Raw genomic sequence first — 27,301 nt, forward strand, 5'->3', positions numbered from 1 at the left:
CCCAGAATGGTGTGCGGGCAGTTGGGGCAGATTTTTACCGCAGCCACTGTTCTGTCCGTTGCGCTTCCCCACGACCCGCGTTGAACGCACGATGTGGGGGTCGTGCGCGCGCATGACGTGGGCATGCTGGCATCACCTTGTGGTGGATAGTAAAGAGGCGGCTTGCGTGTCTCTTCGAGATAGCAGGGCCGCCTCCCATTTACGGCCCTCGCTTGGGAACCGTCGTTCCACGCGTCCCACTGCGCCCGCCCCTTGCACCACGTTCACTGCAAGCATAACACAGAGCGAATGGCAGGCGCGCGGGATGTGGGAAGTCGCGCGCGTGCGGGTCGATTCCCACACACCTTCAATGGAGCAGGGAGGGCGGTCGATGGCCCCGCTTGCTATCACTTCAGCGAGCCAGATTGGCTAGGAGTGGGCGGCCGAGCCTCGCCCCCGCCCCTTTATAAAGAGGGGGGCGGGAGGAACGGTGCTTCTCAACTCTTCGCCATTTGCCTCTCCCCATTCCTGCTTCCCTTCTTCTTCTGCCATGGCGAGGGGGCGTGGCGACGCATCATCGGTGGCGGCGAGGGTCTTGGCCAGACAGCGCATCGCTCCTCCCCAAGAGCTCGTAGCGACGGAGCCGACCGCTAGAGGAAGGGGGAGGGGGCGAGGTCGAGGCCGTCATGGTGCCCGAGGGAGAGGAGGACGGGGCGGTAGATCCGCCTCGACCCCTCCAGCAGCCCCTCCTCCGATGGAGGGCCACGCCAGGGACAACCCCTGCAAATTCTTTGTCAGGCTGCGCCATCCACTGCGCCGTCACCTTCGCCTTCCGACCCCATTTGCGCGGGACATGGAGCTGGATCCACCGTAGGCGCTGCGGCTGCACATGAGGGGTTGTGGGAACAATGGCACGTGGGTCGATGTCGAGTTCCCTACCCCTCACTTCATGTATCTTCATCGAGGGTGGAAGACCTTCGCTCGCCTCCACAGCTTGACGGATGGGCTCGCCCTCCATTTCAAACTAATGGAGGGTGGCCTCCTCTCCGTCAAGATCTTCGGGCACCTCGGGACCCGTGTGAGGTGCTGCATGGAGAGCTCCTCCGACGACGAAGATTCCTCCTCAAGCGAGAGTGGCGAGGAAGACAACGGCAACGATGATGAGGGCAGCGGGCGGCAGGATGACAGGTCCGACTAGGTGTCGGGCGCCGCTCCGAGCGGCACCGGCGACCCCATCATCCGTGTCGCCGGCTCCTTGAACTTCTCGAGGTCGTCTCCTTGGGCGGCTGGCATAGGGAGGCTGCGGAAGCGGAAGAGGGTGGGCGGCAAGGGCGTCAAGTCGGAGTACACAGGCACCGACGCCTTCGTCACGTGTTGACGTCCTGCCGCCTCGTCTTCGAGCTCTGCCTCCAGCGCTGCCATCACCATCCAGCCCTTGGAAGGCCACCGAGATGTTCTCTTGGTGTCTTCTGCCACTCGTAGCTTGCCTAGGTGCCCCTTTTGCCCTTCTGCTGTCTTGTTCCATTTCCTGAGGAGAGGGACAAGAAAGAGATTACGGGCACCTTATATCTTTTTAGCCTTGTAAACCTTCGGGCCTTTGTTAGCTTTCGAACTTGTAATCCCCTTGTTCATGTTTTTCATTTCGTATGAACTGTACCTGTACGGGATGTTTTTTTAATGAAAAAGGGATGTTGCCGGGATTTTCGTTCACGGGAGAAACCCACGGCAAGGGGTGAATCCTTGTTATCTCTAAGACAAACGCTTTTTCGCCCGGCAACAGGCCTTGCCGTCTCCCCACCTTGCTCAACCTTTCTCACGCTCTTGGCAGAGGCAGGGATGAGGTGGGCTTAGGCTCCTCGTTCCCCTTCTTTGATGCCGTGGCTACGACCAAATTTGGACCCAGGGGATAATCCTTGGGTACCGAAAAGGGGGAGCACGACAGCTTAGAGACAGAACGGGGTTTCACGTATCCTAGTCCATAACGAAATGCATGATAGAGGATAAAGGATTTATCTGGATCTGCAGCCCCTGGCGACCTTGGCGGCGGAGGGATCCTTGCTCTTGCAGCCCCCGGCAACTCTGGCTTGTCGGGGTCTGGGCGCTGGTCCGTTCCCTTTCTTCCAAAACAGCTCGGCAAGAATACTTATGTGCCCTGCAGACCAAAGAAGACAGAGAGGAACAAAGATACACGCACTCAACCTCTAAGCTAGGGGTTAGCCGCCACTAAGCACTATCAACCCTAACCAAGGAAGATACTCAACCTAGCATGCATGCTATAACTTAGGGCGTCAGCGCTTCGTTTATTTATGCTTAGGGTCTGCGCCTGGCTTTGTACAAAGGGTTACATGCCTTGTCGGCAGGGCTTGTACAAAAGGGTGGCTTGCCGGGAGGCCCGGCAGCCGCACCGCGTGTGTAGCCGTGATGGTCTCTTCTCGGTGGAGTCCGGGAAGTGAACACGGCTTGGGTTATGTATGAACGTAAGTAGTTTCAGGATCAGTTCTTGATCATTTCTAGCCTCTCGACCAATGCATTGCTTCTCTTCTCGCTCTCACTTGCGTATGTTAGCCACCATATATGCTTAGTGCTTGCTGCAGCTCCACCACCTTACCCCTTTCCTACCCATGAGCTTAAGTAGTCTTGATCTCGCGGGTGTGAGATTGCTGAGTCCCCGTGACTCACAGATTCTACCAAAACAGATGCAGATGCCGAGGATACCAGTGCAAGTGGTGCAATCGAGCTCAAGTGGGAGTTTGACGAGGACCTTGATCGTTACTATGTTTCGTTTCCTGATGATCAGTAGTGGAGCCCAGTTGGGACGATCGGGGATCTAGCATTTGGGGTTATCTTCTTTTCATTTGGATTTGACTGTAGTCGGTCTATGAGTGTATTTTGGATGATGTATGAATCTATTTATGTATTGTGTGAAGTGGCTATTGTAAGCCAACTCTCTTTATCCCATTCTTGTTCATTACATGGGATTGTGTGAAGATGACCCTTCTTGCGACAAAACCTACAATGTGGTTATGCCTCTAAGTCGTGCCTCGACACGTGAGAGATATAGCTGCATCGTGGGCATTCCTTATGGGTAAAACTTGCGAAGATGCTCGATGTTCCAGGAGTTTCTCATTGGAATGGCATCTTCGGTCTCCAGCCTGACTGCGCCGGGCCTGGTGACTCGTGTTACCCGATAAGGGCCTTCCCAGTTCGGCGTCAACTTGTTGGAATTCTTGGCCGACTGAATGTGCCGAAGAACAAGGTCGCCTTCCTCAAAGCTCTAGGCATGAACCTTGCGGCTATGGTAGCGACACAAGGCTTGCTGGTAGCATGCTGCTCTCACAGCCGCCCGGAGACGATCCTCCTCAAGGAGCGTCGCGTCATCTTCCCGCAATTGCTCTTGCTCAAGCTCATCATAAGAGAGCACTCGAGGTGACCCGTATATGAGTTCTGTGGGGAGAACTGCTTCTGCCCCGTAAACCAGGGCAAAGGGTGTCTGGCCGGTGGCTCGATTTGGCGTCGTTCTGATTGACCAAAGAACCGCCGGCAACTCATCAATCCAGTGCCTTCCACTCTTGCGCAGCCTGTCAAAAGTCTTCGTCCTTAAGCCTCGCGGGACTTCAGCATTTGCTCTCTCCGCCTGGACGTTGCTACGTCGATGTGCCACGAAAGCAAAACAGACCCTGCTGCCGAGGTCCTCAATGTATTGCATGAAGGCGTGGCTCGTGAACTGTGTGCCGTTGTCAGTGATGATCCTGTTGGGCACCCCAAAACGGCACACTAGTCCCTTGAAAAACTTGATGGCTGACAGCGCTGTCACCTTCCTCACTGCTTCCACTTCTGGCCACTTTGTGAACTTGTCGATTGCGACGTACAAGTACTCAAAACCCCCGATAGCACGAGGGAAAGGGCCCAATATGTCGAGCCCCCAGACCGAGAAGGGCCAGGAGAGAGGGATAGTTTGAAGGGCTTGAGCTGGTTGATGAAGCTTCTTCGAATGGAACTGGCACGCTTCACACTTGGTTACTAGTGTCGTCGCATCCTGGAGGGCGGTAGGCCAGAAGAAACCTTGCCGGAAAGCCTTGCCGGCAAGGGCCCTCGACCCTATGTGGGAGCCACATATGCCTCCATGTATCTTTGCCAACAGCTTTAGTCCTTCCTCCCGGTAGATGCACATCAATTTCACCCCATTCAGTCTTCTTCCGTACAATACGTTATCAATGAATTGGTACAGAGCAGACCGGTAGGCTACTCTTACTGCCTCTTCCTGCTCCTCGGGAAGCTCTCCTTTTTGAAGGAATCGGACGGTATGCTGCGCCCATGCCGGAGCCTGTGGCTTGACGACAAGGACCAAAGGCATCTCTTCTGCCACGGGAGCGACCGCCTCCACGGCCATGACCTGAGGTCCTGCCGGAGTCGGTTGCCCTGCGGCAGGATCGGCGTCCACGGCAACATCTTCGCCGGTGGCTCCGGGGAGCTCAGTGGGGAAGTACTTGCCGGGGCCTAGCTTCCTCCGCTTGTTTTGCCCAGTCGACGACTCAATGGATGGTTGGGTTAACTGAAGCACAAAGGTACATGGTTCCACAGGTAGCTTGAGGGCAGCGTGCTTTGACAGGTAGTCGGCGATGTCGTTCTCCGCCCGAGGGACATGCTCTGCTTGTATACCGTCAAAGCGCTCCTCCAATTTCCTCACCTCATCTACGTAAGCTTCCATCAACGGGCTTTGATAATCTTTGTTGATCTGCCTGACGACGAGCTGTGAGTCGCCCCTGATGATGAGCTTCTTAACTCTGAGGTCTGCCGCGATCCTGAGACCAGCAAGCAAACCCTTGTACTCGGCGGTGTTGTTGGTTGACATCTCCCGGGGAAAGTGCATCTGGATTACATACTTGAGGTGCTCTCTGGTGGGTGTGACAAGCAACACACTAGCATCGGTGCCTTGCAGCGAGAAGGCACCATCAAAGTACATGATCCAGTTGCAGCTCCTTTCTTTGCCGGGGAGAGTGGTGTCCTGTACCTCTTCGTCGGGTGTCGAGGTCCATTCCGCAACAAACTCCGCCAAGACTCTTCTCTGAACCGTCGAGGTACTTTCAAACTTCAAACCGAAACTTGACAGCTCCAGGGCCCATTCCACGATCCTTCCCGTTGCATCTGGGTTGTGCAGTATCCGTTGCAATGGGAGGCGGGTGACCACCGTGATCTCGTGCGCTTGGAAGTAGTGGCGCAGCTTCCTCGAGGCCATAAGGAGGCCGAAGAGCAGCTTTTGCACACCTGAGTACCTCGACCTAGCCCCCTGCAAGAGGGAGCTGACGAAGTACACTGGGTGCTACACCATTTTCTTCTTCTGCGCCTCTTCACCCAGTTGCGTGGGTCCTGTCGCGCTGCCGTCAGCCCCTGCCGGGGACTTGATCTTGCCGGGATCAAGCCCTACCGGAGAGGGTTTCGGCCTACCTTCTGTTGGCTCTGCTGCTGCTGCTGCCTTTCCGTCGGCCTCTCTCTGCGCCACTAGTGTGGCGCTAAACACCTGATTCGTTGCTGCTAGATAAAGCAGCAACGGTTCTTGTGGTTTGGGCGCAACCAGCACTGGGGTAGAGGAGAGGTATCTCTTTAAATCCTGCAGCGCTGCCTCGGCTTCTGGGGTCCACTCCACTGGCCCTGCTTTCTTCAAGATCTTGAAAAAAGGAAGGGCACGCTCAACGGACTTGGAGATGAACTGGCTCATGTTAGCGACGCAGCCAGTGAGCCGACGCACATCCTTGCTTCGCTTGGGTGCCTCAATCTGCTCGATGGCCTTGATCTTATCTGGGTTTGCCTCAATCCCGCGCTGGGACACAAAGAACCCGAGAAGCTTGCCGGACGGGACACCGAAGACACACTTCTCAGGGTTCAGTTTGAGGTTGATCTTGCGCAGGTTCCCAAATGTTTCCTCCAGATCTTGCACAAGTGTTGCTTTGTCCTTGGTTTTGACCACTATGTCATCCATATAAGCTTCCATATTTCAATGTAGCTGGGGCTCAAAACCAATTTGGACCGCTCTTCCAAAGGTTGAGCCAGCACTCTTCAACCCGAAAGGCATCCGTAAAAAGCAATACGTACCAGATGGGGTGATGAATGCTGCCTTTTCCTCGTCTTCCTTTGTCATGAAGATCTGGAGGTATCCCAAATAGGTTTCGAGGAACGATAAGAGGTCACACCCAGCCATGGAGTCAACAATCTGGTCGATGCACGGCAACGGGAAAGGGTCCATTGGACAGGCCTTATTGATGTCTGTGTAGTCAATCCACAACCTCCATTTCCCACTTGCCTTGCGCACCACTACCGGATTGGCCAACCACGTCAGATGGAGTACTCCCCTCACCAAGCCTGCCGCCTCTAGCTTTCTGATTTCCTCCGTGATGAGCTCTTCCCTCTCTAGAGCTTGCTTTTTGACCTTCTGCTTGACGGGCCGCGCATGAGGACAGACAGCAAGGTGGTGCTCAATCACCTCCCTCGGAACGCCGGGGATGTCAGAGGCTTGCCATGCAAACACATCGACATTCGCCCGCAGGAAGGTGACAAGCTCGCTTTGCTATTTGCCGTCAAGGGTGGAGCTTATGGTAAAAGCTCCTCCCATGCCGTCCTCCTTGACAGGCACCTTCTTGTTCTCTGGTGGTGTGGCCCTGGACTTATTTCTCTTGCTGGCGGAGCTCTCTGGCACGCTCTCAATGGAAGCATAACACCCCTAAGAGGTGCGCTTACCGAAGTGGGTGCGAGGGGTCTCGCCGGTCTTCTTCTCCCTCGAGGCTCCGTCGGCAGGAGCAGGTGCCTTAGCGGCAGCTGCTGCAACTTCTTCCTGGTAGAGTTGGTCGGTGCAGATTAGCGCATCTTTCTTGTCGGAGGAGACGATGATGATGTTCATCGGCCAGGGCATCTTCAGCATGTTGTAGGCGTAATGTGAAGCCGCCATGAACTTGGCTAGCGCCGGGCGGCCGAGAATCCCGTTGTAAGGCAAGGGGATCTCGGCTATGTCAAAAACAATCCTCTCCGTCATGTGGTTCAGCTCGCCTCCGAATGTCACGGGCAGCATGATCTTTCCCTTTGGTTTGCTCCTCCCGGGGTTAACCCCTTGGAGCGTACCCGTCTCCTCGAGGTCTCCATCAGGGATCTGCAGCCTTCTGACCACAACGGGCGAGATCAAGTTCAGGCCGGCCCCACCATCAACCAACATCTTTGTCACCTTGAGGTTGCGGATTGTTGGTGAAACCAACAACGGCAAGCACCCGACTGCAGTGGTGCGGTCAGGGTGGTCCTCGGTGTCGAAGATGATGGGCGTGCTGGACAATTTCAGCGGCTTCCGTGCATCAAACGATGGCTGCACCGCTGTGATCTCACGCGCCCACTGCTTGAGTTGGCGGTGGGATGTATGCAGCGAGGCGCCACCATCAACGCACATGGCCTCTGTGGCTTTCTGAAACTCATGGTCGCCGGACTCGTTGTCGTCGTCATGATCATCGTCTTCCTGCTTCTTGTCACGGCCCCGGGCGGGGCCCTCTTGCTGATTATCCTTGCCACGGCGGCCTCCTTGGCCGCCATGCTTCTTGCCAGATCCCTCATCACCATCTGGGCCTTTCTCCTTGTCCCGCCGCTCATACTCGACTTTCTGCTTCTCGGCGAGCAGCTCTACCTGCCGACAGTTTTGGAGATTATGGCCCTTGGTGCGGTGGATCTTGCAGTACTGCTTGTCGGAGCCTCCTGGCTTGTCGGCAGCCGCCAAGGCCCAGCAAGCATCACACCTGGCAACCTCCTTGCCGGGGTCGCTCGCCTTGGTCCTCTTGGCGGTGCCGGTGTCGTCGGATCCCTCAACAGCAAGCACGGCCTTGCCCTTGCGCTTCCTGTTACGACATCGGCCCTTCTTCGCTGGGGTGGCAGTGTCGCTAGTGGAGTCGGTTTCTGCACCGGCATCTTCGCCGGGGTACTTCTTTCCCTCCACAGCACGAGCGCATCGGTCGGCCAGAACATAGAGCTCGGCCACATCCTTAACCTTGTTCATCGCTAGTTCTTCACGAATCTTGCGATTATGCATGTTCTGATGGAACGCACTGATCACGGCGGCGGGATGAACATCGGGGATGTTGTACTACACCCGGCTGAACCTTTGGATGTACTTGCGCAGGTTTTCTCCTTCCTTCTGGGGGATGATGTGTAAATCATTCGCCTGGCCATGAGCTTGGTGACCTACGGTAAAGGCGCCAACAAAATCATGGCACAGATCCGCCCAAGAAGAGATGGAATCCACCGGAAAGTGCATCAACCATGACATAACATTAGGCTTGAGTGCCAAAGGGAAGTAGTTGGCAAGCACCTTATCGTCGCGGGCCCCAGCAGCTTGCATCGCGATGGTGTAGATGCTGAGGAACTCTGATGGGTGAGTCATGCCATTGTACTTCTCGCCAACGTCGGGCTTGAACGTACGGTGGGAGGGCCACTGGAACTGCCGCAGCTCATCGGTGAAGGCCGGACAACCCACCTCATAAGGTAGGCCACTGTAGCCTCCCGGCACTGGGGGTCCGTAGCGGGCCCTGCCCGCCTGTCCGACTAGTGGCGTGCATCATGTCGGCGCTCGATCATAGTTCGAGCGTCCTCATGAGCCTGCTCCCGAAGGACTTGGCGCTGATCACGGTTGGTTCGCGGGTCGGACGACGCGATGGAGATATCATCACGAGCGTCGCCGCGACGGGCCGACGCTCGGGGCGGTCGGGATGGAGGTTGGGAGTACACCGTGGCCGCGTCGCCTCCGGCGTGGCCTCCGCTAGCATGTGGCAGCTCGGCGGAGCGACGACCGATGGGTTCCGCCGGCCGCAGCCCATCGTTGTTGGCGATGCCGACGAGGCTCCGGACGGTGGCCCTCCATTCGTCAAGCTTCTCCGCGGCGGGAGGAAAATCGAGGAGCAGTTGCGCGCGCTAGGGCTTCCGCTGGCGTGGGTGGTGGCGAAAGCTGGGTGGACCGCGATGCGCCTCGACTCCTAATCATGTTAGAAGGAGCTGCGTCACGGATCCGTAGCCTTTCGCCACCTCCATCAGCACCTCGGCGCGCATGCTGGCCCTCCTCTTCATGTGATGGACGCACGGGACTCTTCCCAGGGCGGCGCACAGGGTCACCGGCAGGGTGACGCTGCTCATCACGCACAACCTGAGAGGAGCGCGCCGTGGGCGCCGGTTTTGGCGTCTTGGAGGTCGCCGTGCCGCCACCTGGCGGACGGTGGCGCCCCTGAAGGGCCCCGCGCCACCTGCGGGGGGGGGGGGGGCCGACTTCGTCTCTGGAGCCCGCGACTGGTGGCTCGTCGCCTAGCGCGCGAACGGCGCCACTCGCCAGGCCTGAACCGCCAGGGTGATGTGGATGTTCGCGGGCCGCGCCACCGGTTCTCTCCGCAACTGGCCCGCTACTGGTCCGCACCGGTATTGGCAACTTGGTCCCGGACGAACTGATCGCCGTGGTCGCCTTCTTCTTAGGAGCCATGGCGATGAAGAACAGCTAGGCCAACTGCTAGACCAGATTCTCACAATAGCGCCCCTTACCTAGCGCGCCAAAGATGTCGGTGGAAAACGACACCTATGGGATCACTGGAATCCCTTCTATGATTGCGGGGCGTGGGGATCGTGAGAAGAGCGGGACTAGTAGACAACACAAAGGGATTTACCCAGGTTCGGGCTGCAAAGATGCGTAAAACCCTATGATCCTGCTTTGGTGGATGTATTTAGTGTTCTTGAGCTCTTGAACAAGCTCTAGGTGTTTTGGAGTTCGAAGGAGCCGAATCCTTTCTCTCTGCGCCATGGGCCTCCTTTTATAGGCGAAAGGGGCTGCCACAATGGCACACAGGAGGTGGAAAGTGCTATAGCGTTGCGAGTTTATCGCTAGTATTACAGGACAAGACGCATTTAATGTAAGGCTTAGCTGTCCCTTCGCTTTATCGGGAACGGGGGCGAGGCCCGTCTCGTCCGTCGCTGCTCCCCTTCGCTTCGACACGCACCCTGGCCAGCGATGCATGCGGTGCCATGTAGGCAGGCAGGCAGCTAAGGTGGAGGGATGGTGGAGCCTCCTCGAAGAGCTGCATGTTGCCATGCAGGTGCCTGCCCAGCTGGCTGGGTCGGCAGCTGCGTGCGAACGGCGATGAAGACTTGGCTGGTGCGGGCCTGGCAGTGGCCCCGCCGGTGCGCTTGGCGAGGGCCTTGTCGGGTGGCCCTGCAAGGGTCTTGCCGGGTGGCCCGACAAGGGTCTTGCCATGGCGCACTGGCCTCCCCGGCAAGATGGGTTTCTTCGGTGAGGATGGTTGTCTTCCTATCCTTATTTGATCTGGAGCATTCTATGTCTTCACAAAGATCTGCATGCCACCACAGAGGTGCCTTCCGAGCCTTGTCCCAATGCATTTTTTGAGCGTTGGTGGGCTCAAGGGAAGCTCACTTCGGCTGGCGTGGGCGAGCTGCCCCGGCAAGGGTCTTGCCGGGGCAGCTGAGGCTGCCCTGGCAAGGGTCCTTGCCGGCGAAACCTGCTACTCCTATCCGATCTTTGTGTCCTTGGTCCTTGTTGTTGCTTCATTTGTCCTTGTGGATTCGGCTTCTCTCCGGCTTCCCTTTCCCGTCGTGTCTAAGCGTGGCTGTGGCGGGAGGCTCTGACAGCCCGTGCACAAGTAAAGGGGTCAAAAGGAGAACCCCTACTTTTGTACACCGATAGAAAACATTGGACTTCCCTGAGTATAAAGGTTGTGGTGCATATATCCACAAGGCACATATCATTTTTCATCGAATTGACTCCCGTAAAAATCTATATATATAGACATGAAGATTCTCAATATGAAAATCACTGTCAGATATATAGAATACATACAAATGTATTTGTATCAAAGTGCTGATACAGTATATTGTGATATACAGTATATGATGACAACAATAATCATGTTCTCATTAGAACATCATAAATGGACATAAATAAACAGATCACTAAGGAGACTAAAGGACTAAATGTATAGTCTCCAAACATGTGGGTTGTTGCATATTCAACCATCATGCTCTCCATGCTCATAGGGTCTCATGACAGGTTGATGGCGTCAGGTTCAGGGTTTGAAGTGAGTTTCAAACCATTGCCCTTGAGGTCCTTTGCGTCCCGGTGGCGTGGCTTGGATTGCACGCGCTATCCCATGAGATGCAAAACTGATCTTGATGTCCATGACCCACTTAAGTAAGTCATGGCCATTGAGGGCAAGAGCCTCAAATTGTTAACCATTGATTACTTATAGGGGCAAGGCAGAGATAATTAATTTACGAGAAGTAAATTAAAAACCATCATGGTTTTGTAATAGTAATGTAAAAATTTGACTCAAGTGTATAACTTGAAAATGCTCAACCTCAATTGTGGGAACATAACACGTTGAAGATCATACAGATCTCACAGTAATAGAGATAGTCTGCACATGGGCAGTAGATCCAACTCATACCTTGTGTTTTCCTAATATAATGAGGGAGATGTTATTGTCAAAAGTTTATAAGTTCATTGAGCGGGACAAATCAATCTTGACCACTATGACATGTTCATGAAGAATGACAATGTGGTAAACACATAGAACATATCATCTCCGGTGAAAAATGGTAATTTATTCCGGAATACTGCATACTCAACAGAGAAATAGTACTATAAAGGTATTGAATATACTTTGCATGAGATTTAGAAGCTCAATTGCAAATAGATGTAATTAATCTTGACACATGGCAAGCGTGAAAACATATTACATCAACTTAAGATCTGGAATACATGGTACTCAATAGATAAACAATACTGAAACTGAAAAAGATAGAAGCGGATTAGAAAAGAAAACAAAAAAATAATGGCAATAGGCTAGCACAGTACAACCTACTACCGCGGCTAAGCCACCTTCTTTCTTTTTTTCGTTTTCCTTTCTTTTCTTTGCTGCTCGTACGTCATGGGCTAGTGCCCACTAGCCAACTAGGCCTAGCGTGATGGCTTTTCAACGAGTTAATTGCATAGAAGTACCACAATTGGGGCATCACATGCAGATTGGTACCACGATTGCTAATTTTTGCATGTCAGTACCAACATTGGTCTAGGCTTTTGCAAATAAGGCTAAAACTCTGTTTTATACGTATTAACACTAGATCCGACAGATCGGGCCCACCCGTCAGGTGCCACGCTGGCCAATCGGCGCATGCCCGCGAGCTGACTAGGATGAGCCACTCTCCAAACCTGGCCCGGTCGCACCGGTTCATCCCCGACCGCACCATTCCCCTCCCCTCCCTCGTCCTCGCTCATTCCCTCCGTCGCCGCCGCCCGCTTTCTTCTCGGCTGCCGGCCGCCGCACGGCACCACCGACGCCATGGTTTTGGAGGACGAAAGCAGCGACGACTAGTCTAGCCTCCCCTACATGCACTCTTCCTCCTCGACCGACGGGCTTAACCAGGTCAGTACAGTTGAGCTAGGTTTAGGGTTTCAGATTTGGGATTTCTTGATTTGGTTGATTTAGCTGGGTTTTGATTTGGACATTGTCCTTGTACGAGCTTCTGCAGGTCCCATTCATCCTTGAAGATCCAAATTACAAGGGGCTTGAGCTGGATCTGATGACCCCATGTGAGAAGCACGGTATGGCATCTGAGAGGCTTGTTGCCTTTGAAGGAACAGACACAGGCAGGAGGTTTTTAGCATGTGCACAGCCAGTATGAATTTTAGGCATAGTTGGTTTATTTCTTAGTTTGTCAGTGGCATATTGAACTGGAGTACAATGGCATAGTCTTATAGGTTGATAGTGGTACTAGAGTAGCTTATTTAGCATAAGATGAGTACATTGCCTTATTTAGCTTAATGGATCAGCCACTGTTTGCTTGTTGATTTAAAAATGACCATATATTTTGCTTGCTGTGAACATTTTTTAACTGGCCATATATTTAAAAATGGTTGAACACCCCTTGATTTGAATAACTTATCCTGATCTAGGCATCTTATATTACTCACAGATTTTAAGCTGTTGATATGGAGTAGCATACAAATGTTGCAGTAAACATGCTCCAGTGTTCTTTGCCTGAAATGAACAATTTGCTAGCTAAATGATGCTAAATGATGCTAAAGAACATCTTGCTTCTCATGCTAAATGTATCTATTTTACTATTTTTACAGTGATCTTGCTCTTATGTAACGCCCCGAGACCGATGCTTGAGTTGCCCTCCATTTAATTTTCGTTGTTGTCGTATGTTTATTTTGTTTGTTGCATTATCATAATTATTTTACATATTTCATTCCTCTATGTTGAGGCCATGACCATGTTGAGTGCCTTGTCTTATTTTGCTTCTTGCAGCATGTTCATCTTTTATTACATTGCATTATGCATCCTTGTTTTTTTTGCCATGCCTATCTCTTGTCATATTGCTTTTGGTCATTCATGTTGTTGCCATGAGCATCATGTGCATTGCACTCATCCTTATGTTACATGTTACTTTCATGTTGTGGGTGCAACAGCCCTTTCTATCTCTCTCTCAAGCCATGCCCATGTATCATCACATCTCCCTTCCTTCTTCCTTCATGTTTTTGCAAGCGACATTATTCCCTCCTTCATTAATGTTCATTCTTTTCCTGATGCTATCTCACCATGCCTAAACCCTCTCTGCCAATTTTCAACTCTTTTGGACTTGATTTGGTTGGAATCAAAATTGCCACAAGTTTGAATTTAGTTCAAACTTGCGATAATTTTCTTTCTCTAAAAATGCCCAAACCAATTGTTTCAATTAGTGCTTAATTCCAGCGTCGTAGGGATATACTTATATCTCTCATACACCCATCTTTTATCCCTGTGCTTTTCTGTTTATTTTCTGGCTGAGGAAATGGAAAAAATGGAAGAGAGAGCAGCGGCCCAGCTTCCAGCTGGCCGGCACAGTAGATGGCAGCCCAGCAGCAGCCCACTTATCCCTCCAGATCCTTTTCTCACCCAAAACCCAGCCAACACTCTCTTCCACTCGTCCCACGTGGCAACGCTGGACCCATCCGTCAGCGGGGGAGACTGTAGCTTTCACCACCTTTCTCCTACCTCTCCTCCTCTGCTTTACACGCTCGCCATGGCCACCGTGGCCGAGCCAGCTCGCCTCGTCCTCCTATAAAACCAGCAGCCCTCGCCCTAGGGTTCCTCCTCCTCCCTCTTTTCCCCTCCGCGCCGCCGCCACATGTAAGGAGCACCCACGCACCTGCTTCCCCGCCTCCAGGAGCCATGGCCGGCTCGGGCACGACCTCGCCGCCGGCCTATCCCTCCGCCGTGGCCTCCCCTCTGTCGTCTTCTCGCTCGAGAACACTGCCCCGGACCCATTCTGATGACGAGCCGCGCCCAAGGATCGCCAAGTCCGGCTACCTCCCCGTCGTCCTCTTCCTCCCCTGCTTCATGGGTAGCACCTTCCCTCGTCGCTTCCGCTCGTCCCCGACCCCGATGGACTCCAGCAACACCCCCACGGTGAAGCCCCGATCCTTCCCATCTCTCTCTGGTCTCGTTGTTCGCATAGACATCGTCCGCACGTCGCTGGTTTCAGCCGCCATGGCCGTGACCTCGAGCTCGTGCTCGCGCACCTCGCTGCACACCACTTCTGTCTACACCAACGCGATGCTCGCGTCTCCCTGTTTCTTGCACCACGTCACACACCCGATGCTGGATGCGCACACGCCTGGCTTCGCCCCTGCATCACCGCGGAACCCCGTCGTCGGCGAGGAATCCGTTCACTTCCCGCTGCATGCTTGGTACGAAGGGGTTCGCTTCGTTGCGTAGCTTCCATCCGCTCCCTCCGTCGCGTGTTTTGATTGCCGGAACAGCTCCGACGAGCTCCTCCGCCGTCCTGCTCGCACGCGCCGACAACCTCCTCTGTTTTTTCTCTGCTTCTGCATGCATACAACATAGGCGAGCGGCAGCTGCTCGTCCACGCCTTGCGCATCCATACCCACAACCTCGCGTCGTTGCTCCACCACACGTACCCTGGCACGTTTCCGCACCCCCGCCGGCCCTCTACAACCACAGCAAGAGTTGCTGCTGGCTCCCGTCGCCGGTGAGTCCCCGTGCGCATGCTTCAATTTTGGTCATGTTCGCGATGCGCACATGTTTTATGCTCTGTCGATCTCTATTTGCATCAGGAACACATGTCTAGCCCAGTGGCTAGCGCAACAAGTATCCATCCAACGGGTCTGGCGTTTGATTCCCAGGAGGGGACCCGCCAGGAGGGGGAGGCTCCGGAGGTGCCACAAGGCGACCTCCCGGACTTCGCGCCAGACTCCATGCCGGAACCCGCAGTGGTTCCGGTGTCCGGCAGGCGGCCCCTTCGCAAGAAGGGCAAGACCGTGACACCGGCGGCCTCCGTCCAACCGGAGGCGCCGGACAACTTGTTGGAGGCGCTCAACAGCGCTTCCATCAAGGAAGAACACCGCACTATTATGAGTGCGGTGATTCAGAAGGTTCAGCTTGCCAAGAGCGGGCTGACCGAAGCTTGCAGCAGCCTTCTAACAGGCTTTGAGGTAAGAAGTTTAAAATATGTAATGTGATACCGCATAGACAGTAGCCCCTGATGCTCGGTTCGGTGTTCGAAAAGAAAAACCGTACTGAGGATCTAAAAAAGATATACGCAGGAGTGCTAAAAATTATGTCAATATGGGTTTGCAGGCTGCGCTGCTGACCTCTGCCGCACTGACTGCGGAGGTCAGTGCTTTGAAGTAGGACCTCGAGCGGTCCGAGCGAGATCTCGGCCTTGCCAAGAAGCAGCTCGAGTACAAAGAAGGTGAGTAACACCACTTTGAAATTTGTACCTTACAGAAAAGGATTTTTGTTGCAATAGAAATAACAAGGATAAGGTGGGTACTGCAGGGGCCACGAACGAGGTGGCAACCCTGAAGGAGTCCGTGTCCGCGGCCGAACACAATGCGGCCGCAGAATGGGCGGAGCGAGAGAAGCAGGAGGCGCGGGTGGCGGAGGTGCGGCAAGAGCTCCAGGCTCTCATGGAAAAGCATGAGAGTTTGGAGCGCGACTCAAAGACTCGAGAGTCCAAGCTTGCCTCGGCTCTTGAAAGTGCCAAAGCCGCCAAGGCCAAGGCCCATAGGTCCCTCCAGGAGATTGAGGCGATGAAGAAGATAGCGGCGGGTAAGGCATTTTTCATGCAAAGCAAGCATGTGAATGTAAATTACCTGTTACATACCCGAATTCGGAGCTCTCCAGGGGCGTTTGCAGATCTGCCTTGCAGCGTGTCCGATGCCACCGCATTCTACCGGGCCGAGGAGGGGAGCTCAACGGAGAAGGTCTTCTGGTCTCAGTATGCTGAGGCCGGACATCCGGTGCCCCCTAGCGACCAGCTGAAGCAGCTGGTTGAGCTCCACAAGGTAGCCGAGCAGGCCATGAAGGGCCTTATAGTCCGGCTGTGGCCTGGAGGGGCCATGCCTGGGAGCTACTTTGGCCTCGTGTGGCGGCTAGTGGATGCGTGCCCTTGGGTGGAGGTCATCAAGTGCTCCTCCTGCATTGAAGGTGCCCGTCGGGCCCTTGCCCGCGCAAAGGTGCACTAGGGCAGGCTGGATGCTGAGAGGCTTCTGACGGACGCGCCGCCGGCGGGCAAGGAGTATCGTACGCCCGAAATGTACTATAAAACTGTCCTGAATGGTGCCCGCAAGATTGTGGATGAGTGCCCCAGAGATGTAATTTTTTAGTAGACTCGCAATGTGTTATCCTGTGCGCTGAAAACTTTGTTCATATGCGCTAAGCAACGCTTGTTTGATTTAAAATATTACCTTCTGTGCGGCCATTTATCAAATCTGAGAGATGGCAAGTCGTTGGCTTCAGAACCCATGCCACGAGTGCTGGGGTGTTCGGGATAAACTTGAGCGCTCTTGTTCCCATCTTTGGGTCCATCTAGGGAGGCGCTCAACACAACAAACAAGGCAACCGGACTTATAATGCTTGAACACTCTCACTTAGCCATAGAATTCTATAATTTTAAATTTCGGTGAAGCCCATAGTGTTCAGAAGACCGAATTCGGGGCGCTATCCACGCCTTGGCCGGACATAGCCGGTTCCTCGCTCTAAGCGGCATAAGTCTTTAAGGACTCGAAAAGACCTCTCAAACAGCGACCAGCTCTCGCCTTATCATGATGGTCAGTTTTAGCTTTCTCCACTGAGGCGTTAACCCAGCTCAACTGGGGCGCAATCGCAGTGGTTCTCCTAGTGCTACCTTAGCCGACAGAACGGAACATAAGGTACCAAAACATGGGAGCCGTGCAAACCCAACTATTGACCCAAGACATGATTCGGAGCCGATGCATATAGTGCTATAAGTTCGGGGTGCCGCACTTGTGAAAGTGTTCGGACTTCACACCATAATGCGGGGAACATAAGCCCCTGGTGTATTCTGTCGTACTGAATTGTACGGATGCAAGATGTCATAAGTGAACATACATATATAAATAAAGGGAATGCAATTATCAGCGAAAAATGATGCATTGTTTATTCGAGGAGTTCTGCTGTGAGTGCAGAACGATACAAATAGTGCGGTAAGCAAGGGTTTGGACTATTAGACATGTCCCCCTCCAGGGATAGGCTGCGGAATGGTGTAATAAACAGATTTAATGCTCGTAATGGAGACCACCTGAGTGTTCGTCGTAGCCCTGGTTCCTCCCTGGCTGTTGCATCGTGGGTTCGACAGATCTACTGCCGGACAGGGCCTCTTGTAAACGGAGTCCTGTGGATAAAATAAGAATAAAAAAAGGGAAAGAAAAAGATCGACACACTTAGGATCCCCTGGTGTGGTTGAGCCGCACTCTGGGCCTGTCGTGGTCGTGTCCCTCCCCCTATGCCCAAGGTATCTCCAGAGCGTAATGATGTACACGGGGAGCTTGTCTTACAATCATGTAAGGGCTGGGGTTGGGGCCGCATTGCTACGCGTGCTCGGAACGCGCCAGGTGGTCTTGGTGTATGTTACTCCGGGCGTGTTTAATCCCGTCCGGTCTTTTAACGGCCGGACTCAAAAGTTGCCTTAAGAGGCTGTTCTGAACTTCTGCCGCGAGAGCCGTTGTGTGTTCCTCCGTTTGGAGGGAGCGTTCAGTGTTTCCGTTGACCGTGATGACTCCATGAGGGCCTGGCATCTTGAGCTTGAGGTGTGCATAATGCGGCACCGCGTTGAACTTTGCAAACGCGGTTCGTCCGAGCAGGGCGTGATAGCCGCTGCGGAACGGGACTATGTCGAAGATTAACTCCTCACTTCGGAAATTATCCGGGGATCCGAAGACTACTTCCAGTGTGACCGAGCCTGTACAATTAGCCTCGACACCTGGTATGACGCCTTTGAAGGTCGTCTTTGTAGGTTTAATCCTTGAGGGGTCTATGCCCATCTTGCGCACTGTATCCTGATAAAGCAGGTTCAGGCTGCTACCGCCGTCCATGAGGACTCTAGTGAGGTGAAATCCATCGACGATTGGGTCTAAAACCAATGCGGCGAATCTGCCATGGCGGATACTGGTGGGGTGGTCCCTTCGATCAAAAGTGATCGGGCAAGAGGACCATGGATTGAACTTCGGGGGCGACTGTCTCCATCGCATATATGTCCCGAAGTGCACGCTTCCGCTCCCTCTTGGGTATGTGGGTTGCGTATATCATATTTACCATCCGCACTTGTGGGGGGAAACCCTTCTGTCCTCTATTGTTCGGCGGCCGGGTCTCCTCCTCGTTGTCGCTATGCAGCCTCTTGTCAGTGTTTTCGGCAATTAACTTGCCTGCCTGCTTGAATACCCAACAATCTCTGTTGGTGTGGTTAGCTGGCTTTTCGGGGGTGCCATGTATCTGGCAAGAGCGGTCGAGTATTCGGTCCAAATTGGACGGACCCGGAGTGGTTCTTTTGAATGGCTTCTTCCGTTGACCGGGTTTAGAGCCTCTAAATCCGGCGTTGACTATTGTATCTTCATTGTTATCGCCGTTAACACGGCGTTTATTTTTGTTTCGACGTGACCTGCCATTGTGGTCCTTAGTATCCGGACTGCCAGCATTTTTGCTGAGGTTGTTGCTGCGAGCTAGCCAGCTGTCCTCTCCTGCACAGAAGCAGGTCATGAGTGATGTGAGGGCTGCCATGGATTTCGGCTTTTCCTGTCCTAGGTGCCGGGCCGGCCACTCGTCGCGAATGTTATGTTTGAAGGCTGCGAGGGCCTCTGCATCCGGACAGTCGATGATTTGAATTTTCTTTGTTAAGAACCGTGTCCAGAATTGTCTGGCCGATTCATGTGGCTGCTGAATTATGTGGCTTAGGTCATCGGCGTCTGGTGGTCGCACATATGTGCCTTGGAAGTTGTCGAGGAATGCGGCTTCAAGGTCCTCCCAACACCCAATTGACTCTGCTGGCAAGCTGTTAAGTCAATGCCGAGCTGGTCCTTTAATCTTGAGTGGGAGGTACTTGATGGCGTGGAGATCGTCGTCGCGGGCCATATGGATGTGAAGGAGATAATCTTCGATCCAAACCGCGGGGTCTGTTGTGCCATCATAAGATTCAATGTTCACGGGTTTAAACCCTTCAGGGATTTGATGATCCATTACTTGTCTGTGAAGCATAGTGGGTGTGTGGCGCCTCTATATTGAGCAATATCACGATGTAGCTCAAGAGAGCGTAGTCTGCTGTGTTCGGCCCGGCCGGAGTTGCTGTATCCGGCGCGACGGTAGTCGTCGTGGGTCGTGGGGCGCCCACGTGATCCGTAGATAGATCTGGATTGTCTTGCCTTGTCCTCCAGTATATCCCGCAAGTCCCGCGCATTCCCTCGTGGCTTCGTACTTTTCGAGCGGTGCCGGGGTACGGTTCTGATGGAGGGCCTAGATGCCTCTCTGTCGCGACCACGGGGTGGTCGGTCTGCCGTATTGTGCGCTGGTGATGAAGGTTTGTAAGCTTCCTCCTCTAGTCGGGGGAGCAACTTGCATTTTGGGTAGCTTTTGGAGGGGCGTTCGAGTTCATACTCTTCGGCAGCGAGGACCTCGGTCCATCTGTCGGCCAGCAGGTCTTGATCAGCTTGAAGCTGTTGCTGCTTTTTCTTTAGGCTGTTCGCCATGGCCATTAGCCTGCGTTTAAAACGCTCTTGTTCGACGGGATCCTCGGGCACGACAAATTCGTCGTCATTGAGGCTTGCCTCATCTTCGGAGGGAGGCATGTAATTTTTGTCCTCCTCGTCTGCCGCTCTCTCCTGAGGGCTGGCTACTCCGTCCTCCTGTGCTGAATCTTGCTGGAGGGGGTTGTCTTCGGCACTCTCTGGGGTGTTATTATCTCCGATGCCGGACTCTGTATTCTTACTGTGGCGGGATTTAGAGCGGCGCCGCTGACGTTGGCGCTTGGGCTGTTTCTTAGAAGAATCCGCCTCCGCTGCTTCTTCGCCGTCCCCATCCTTTGGGGTGTGTATATGTCGTATGACGAGGTGGTCTTCCAGTGCCCTGTAGGCGCTGGTTCTTGATCGTCTCCGGCATCGTCGTCCATACCGTCAATGTCTTCGGAGTCATAGTCTAGCATGTCGGTTAGATCATCGACAGTGGCTACAAAGTGGGTGGTGGGTGGGCTTTGAATTTCTTTGTCGTCCGCATCCCAGCCATCCTGACCGCAGTCCGGCCAGGGTTCTCCTGATAACGAGAGATGTTTTAGCGAATTTAGGATGTCGCCAAAGGGTGAGTGCTGAAAGATGTCCGCGGCGGTGAACTCCATGATCGGCGCCCAATCGGATTCGATTGGCAGGGGCGCAGGAGGTTCGAAGTCCGGCAAGGAGTCCGGCGCCTCGGAGTCACGAGCTTCATAAGGGACAAGGTCAGTATTAGGCTCCATCGCCGTGGAAGTTGCAGCTCCCGAGGTGGTGTCCAGCCACCTGTCCTTGATCTGTGCGGTCGGCTCCGAACTATGGGTCAGAGCGGACTTGTGTGCGGCCTCCAGGGTACTGTCCAACAGCAGAGCTAGATCATGCCCATCGTGACAGTGTGGCACGCTCCACTGTGGATCGACTCCATCGAAGATCAAGTCCCCGCGGATGTCAGCCGTGAAGTTTAGGCTTCCAAACCTGACCTGATGGCCAGGGGCGTAGCTTTCGATCTGCTCCAGATGGCCAAGTGAATTGGCCCACAGTGTGAAGCCTCCGAACACGAAGATCTGTCCGGGGAGAAAAGTCTCACCCTGGACGGCGTGGTTGTTGATTGAAGAAGCCATCAAGCCTATAAGTGAGGACACAGAGGAACTCTCAATGAAAGCACCAGTGTCGGTGTCAAAACCGGCGGATCTCGGGTAGGGGGTCCCGAACTGTGCGTCTAGGCGGATGGTAACAGGAGACGAGGGACACGATGTTTTACCCAGGTTCGGGCCCTCTCGATGGAGGTAAAACCCTACGTCCTGCTTGATTGATATTGATGATGTGTGTTACAAGAGTGGATCTACCACGAGATCAAGGAGGCTAAACCCTAGAAGCTAGCCTATGGTATGATTGTTGTAATGGTTGTTCGTCCTACGAACTAAAACCCTCTGATTTATATAGACACCAGAGAGGGCTAGGGTTACACAGAGTCGGTTACAATGGTAGGAGATCTACATATCCATATCGCCAAGCTTGCCTTCCACGCCAAGGAAAGTCCCATCCGGACACGGGACGAAGTCTTCAATCTTGTATCTTCATAGTCTTGGAGTCCGGCTGACGATGATAGTCCGGCTGTCCGGACACCCCCTAGTCCAGGACTCCCTCACAGGGCTTACAATAAATGCAAATACAATAATGCCACCGTCGGACGTCTGAGCGACATCACAGACAGGGCTTACAATAAATGTAAAGAACAAGATTAGTCCATCCACAAGAATAATCTTTTAACCGGGTTTATATCACATGAATCCCACCGGGGTCTTGGTCACTGTGACTGATATCTGACAAGATAAGATGAATGTAGTACTTGAACAAAGTACAAGAAAATTGAAAGATTTGAGACTCTGCAGAGTTTGGATGAACTGACCATAGTCAACGGATTTCCGTAGTCACGAAGGACTAGTTCCGTTTATGGTATTTCAGTAGAAACACATTTAACTAGTACACACCCATTTCACCTCACGATGCCAGGAATCACCCTAGACAACGGCCAAGAAAAACTTTGAGACGGGGAGGCCACAACCTCGAATAGCATGGGATCAAATTTCTATATGCGCGCTCTAAGGGGTGCCCCCCTCTCGGTCCCAACCGGAAACACCCATGCCCCCTGACCGGATAACGGGCTTTAATCCAGGGCCATGGAACCCTCATCCCGGCCTCTCTATTTGGTGTGTACCAGGAAAAGGATTTGCAACTTACTATGCCTTATTGCTTTCGGAAAACTTGTGACAGTACAGGAAAGGATGAATGAAAATGTGAGTTGTTTCACGATGACACGGAAGTCAAATACTCTGGCATAAGACTGGCATGTCACAACACTTCCATCTTACCCATCATCTTGCCAACACATGGCCATGCAAATATGTATCCAACAACATAGTGCTTTTCCGAAACTTACTTTCCACTATTGTGCATGAAATGTAACATTCAAGAAATGTTCATATACATGCCATGACTACACTAAAATGCAAACATGCAACAACCACTCATCATATCAAAGTTCAAACATGCTTGCCTGGTTCGGAGTAGTCGGAGTTTAACTGAGTGAAGTTTGCAGCTCCGTCACCTCCTTTGGTATCTACGGTATAAGAAAAAATACGCACGCAATCGTAAATACCGTGAGTGTACAGAAAAGTTTCCCAAATATTTTTCAAATAAATATGGCAAAAAACTAGACAGAAAAATAAAGATGACAGAAAAGGAATCAATCAAAAATCATTTTCTGTTTAAAAGTTGTAAGAGTTTTGGTCCTAGGACCCATCTGTGATGAAACAAAAAGTTTCCAGGGGGCTCTACGGAAAAGTCCAGAATAACGTTTCCTTTAAAAGAAGTAGCTGTGAGGCTGATAGGCGGGCTCCACCTATCGGGTTTGAAAATTCAAACAGAGGAAACAGATCGCGACGGCGCCCGAGAGGTGCGGTGGTCGCCGGCGGCGATCCACGGCGAGGCAAGGTGATCGGGGGTTACCTTCGAGATCAGTGCACCGTTCCGCGTCTGTGGGTGGTGGTGGTAGTAGCCGGTGAGCACCGTGTTGACGGCGGTCCTTGCTCCGGCGGACGGCAGTTCAGGCAGTCGTGGATCTCGCCGGAGGGAGCTGCGGGGATCAAATAGGAGTGGGGGTTAGTCTCCTAGTTGCTCGAGAAGGTTGCTGACGAAGTTAGGGCACCGGAGACGGCCTCACCGGAGCGAATCGAGGTGGAGGCCGAGGCAGAACGGGGCGGCCGGAGTCGGGGAAGAAGGGCCCCTCGAGGCTCCTCCAGTGGCTAGGCAGGGTCTAGTGAGGTGGTGGAGTCGTGCGGGGGCGAGAGCAGGCTCGGGTGCTATATATAGCCGGCCCGAGTCGGTTGCCGTGAACGGATAAGTCCGACGAGTTGATTATGGCGGCGCTGTGGCTGGACGGATGGTTTAGGAGCTTGAGCATCGCCTAGGTGGAGTAGTGGTGCCATTTCGGGGTCCAGCTCAGCAAGGGAGGGGGTTTTACGGCTTGCCCTCGACGGAACGGCCGCATGGCCCGTCGGCGGCAGAGAACGCGCTCTGCGCGTGCCAAGCCACGGCGACGGTGCCGCATGCGTGCGCTGGCAAGGAGATGGCCACGCGGAGCCACCAGGAGGTTTGGGCGGCGCCGAACAGCGTTGAGCCGCCGTTTTGCTCCCTGTCGGCTGTTGCGGTGTTTCGGCCGCCGCAAAGCACGCCGGCGCAGGCGGGCTAGGGCGCCACCGACGCCAGGAAGGCGCCAAGCACGTGTGTGGAGCTCCAGACAAGGGGGAGGGGCTGCGAGCATCGAGCCAAACGCACAATGGGCATGTGACTGAAGTTCTGTCGGAGAAACGACACTGAACTTTCTGAATTTACTGAATATGAACAAAACAGTGCATGCAAGGTGTTCGACAGAATGATTCTGGCATTTAGGGATTTTTCCTTGAGCTGATCTTTGGTGGAGGGGTCTCTCATTGCAACTAGAGGTTGCCTGAATTTTGGTGGAATTTTTGGAGAAGTGTAGATATGAATTTCACCAAATTTGGCAAATCTGGTCCAAACTTGCAGTGAGTGAAATTTGAAATATTTGAAAAGAAGAAGAGTGGATCAAGATGGTTCTGGGTTGTGGGTACAAAGGACTATCCATGGGTGTTGAGTTGAGGTCAAAAATCAAAAGCCTTTGGGTACTTGCTTTGCAAATCACCTAGGCTCAAAAGAAAGGACAGAATTGTTTTGGAAAGAGAAATAATTGGAATAAAATCCAAAAATGGATTTTATTAGTTTGGACAGAATGTTTGGGTTGTATCCAAGTGGGAGGAGGGGTTTTTGGGGGAAATTTTTACCATGGGAGGCATGGTAAACAAGAGTGGATCAAAAATCAAAAGAAAGCCCAAAAACAAAAGATTTTTCCTTTTTTTAAAAGAAACTAAATCCAAGAAAATTATTTTTGAGAGGGAAATCTTAGCAAGAGGGTTTTTAAGAAGGGTTAAATGACCTTCTTAAAACCAAGCAAGTCTCTCTATTTGAAAACAAAAATCACAAAAATCTTGGAGTGTCATAGCACCTACCCCCTTAGGAAAAATCTCGTCCCCGAGATTTCAGCTGATCCTTAAACAGGTGTGGGTGCTTTGTCCGAAGAAAATCCTCGCTCTCCCAAGTTGCTTCATTCTCGGTGTGATTACTCCACTGAACTCTGAAAAACTTGATCGTTTTCTGTCGGGTCCTCCTCTCAGATGCTTCTAATATTTTTATGGGGTGCTCCCGGTAGGTGAGGTCTGGCTGCACATTAATATTCTCATGCGACACTTGCTTCTCTGGGTTGCTCACGTATTTTCTCAACTGCGAGATGTGAAACACGTTGTGGATACCGGATAAGTCCCCGGGTAGTTCTAGCTGGTAGGCTACCGTGCCTCTTCGGGCCACTATATGAAATGGTCCGATGAATCTTGGTGCTAGTTTCCCCTTAATCCTAAATCATTGCAGACCCTTCATAGGAGAAACTCTTAGGTACACCAATTCTCCAGGTTCAAAACTGATTTCCCGATGCTTTCGGTCGTCATAACTCTTCTGCCGACTCTGAGCTGTTTTGAGTCAATCTCTAATTGTTTTAACTTTCTCCTCGGCCTCCTTGAGCATGTCTGGGCCGAAGATATGGCTGTCTTCGGTCTCTGACCAATTTAGCGGGGTACGACATCTTCTCCCATATAGAGCTTCAAAGGGTGCCATTTGCAAGCTGGCTTGATAGCTGTTGTTGTATGCGAACTCTGCATATGGCAAACTTTCTTCCCAACTGTTCCCGTAGGTACGGACACAGGCTCTTAGCATGTCTTCAAGGATTTGGTTTACGCGTTCAGTCTGCCCATCAGTCTGGGGATGGTATGCGGTACTGAAGGCTAGTTGGGTTCCCAGTGCCTGTTGCAGGTGATCCCAAAATCTAGAGACGAACTGTGTGCCTCTATCTGAGATGATAGTTTTAAGGACTCCATGTAGGCACACGATACGGGCAAGATAAAGTCTGGCCAGTCTCTGAGTGGTGTAAGTTGTCCTTACCGGAATAAAATGTGCCACTTTGGTTAATCTGTCGGTTATGACCCATATGGCGTTGTTTCCGTGTCGTGACCGAGGCAGTCCGACAATAAAGTCCATTCCAATCTCGTCCCACTTCCACTCAGGTATCTTATTGGGTTGTAACAGTCTAGCTAGTTTCTGGTGCTCGGCCTTGATGCGTTGACAAGAGTCACAACATGCAAGGAACGTGGCTATATCCCTCTTCATATCGTGCCACCAAAAATTTTCCTGAAGGTCTTTGTACATTTTTATCCCTCCAGGATGGATGGAATACGGAGCTGTGTGGCTTTCAGCCAATATCTGCAGTTTGAGGTCCTTTACATTTGGTACGCATAGCCTCTCTCCGTACCACAATATTCCTTGCTCATCTATGTTGAATTCTGAGGCCCTGCCCATAATCACTTTCCTTTTTATGCCCTCAATGCTGGGGTGTCCGTGTTGGGCTTCCTTGATCTTTTCCATCAGGGTAGGTTGTATTTCTACATTCGACACACTTCCTTCGGTAACCATTATTAAATTGAATCTGGCAAATTCCTGTTGAAATTCTGGCCTCAACTTTGGCATACTGTCGTCGTCTCTGCTGGGATTCCGACTAAGTGCATCTACCACAACATTTGCTTTTCCGGGATGATAGTGGATTCCGACATCATAATCCTTCACCAACTCTAACCAGCGTCGTTGCCGTAGATTTAGCTCTGGCTGTGTGAAAATATACTTAAGACTCTTATGGTCTGTGTATATCTCACAACAATTTCCAAGTAGGAAGTGTCTCCATTCCTTGAGTGCATGGATGACTGCTGCTAATTCCAAATCATGAGTGGGATAATTCTCCTCATGCTTGCGTAGTTGTCTGGAGACATACGCAACTACCTTGCCTTCTTGCATCAATACGCATCCGAGGCCTTTCCGGGATGCGTCACAATATACCTCACAATTCTTGTATATATCTGGCACAATTAATACCGATGCCGTCGTTAATTTGCTCTTTAGCTCTTGGAAGCTTTTCTCACATGCTTCTATCCATTCAAACTTCTTGCCTTTCTTGAGCAATTGTGTCATGGGCTTTGCTATAGTGGAGAATCCTTCAATAAATCTCCGATAATAGCCTGCCATTCCCAAGAAACTCCGTACGTCCGTTACGTTAGCTGGTGGTTTCCAGCCAAGTACGGCCTTGACTTTTTTCGGATCTACTGCAATACCTTCTTGGGTTAGCACGTGGCCCAGAAAACCCACCTGCCTTAGCCAAAATTCACATTTGCTGAATTTGGCGTACAGTTGATGCTTCCTGAGTTCTCCGAGTACAATCCTGAGATGTTCGGCGTGCTCTTCTGGTGTTTGGAATATATCAGAATGTCATCGATGAATACCACAACAAACTTGTCCATATACTTCATAAATACTTTGTTCATGAGGTGAACAAAATATGCGGGGCGTTGGTTAGCCCGAATGGCATCACTGTGAACTCATACAACCCATATCTGGAGGTGAAGGCGGTCTTGGGAATATCTTCTGTTCGTACTTTTAATTGATGGTATCCTGATCTCAAGTCAATCTTTGAGAAGACTTTGGCCTGTGCGAGCTGATCGAATAAATCATTTATTCGGGGCATTGGGTATTTGTTCTTGATTGTGACCATGTTGAGAGCTCGATAATCAATACACA

Source organism: Triticum aestivum, chromosome 6B (assembly GCF_018294505.1).
Source record: "Triticum aestivum cultivar Chinese Spring chromosome 6B, IWGSC CS RefSeq v2.1, whole genome shotgun sequence".
Taxonomy (NCBI): Eukaryota; Viridiplantae; Streptophyta; class Magnoliopsida; order Poales; family Poaceae; genus Triticum; species Triticum aestivum.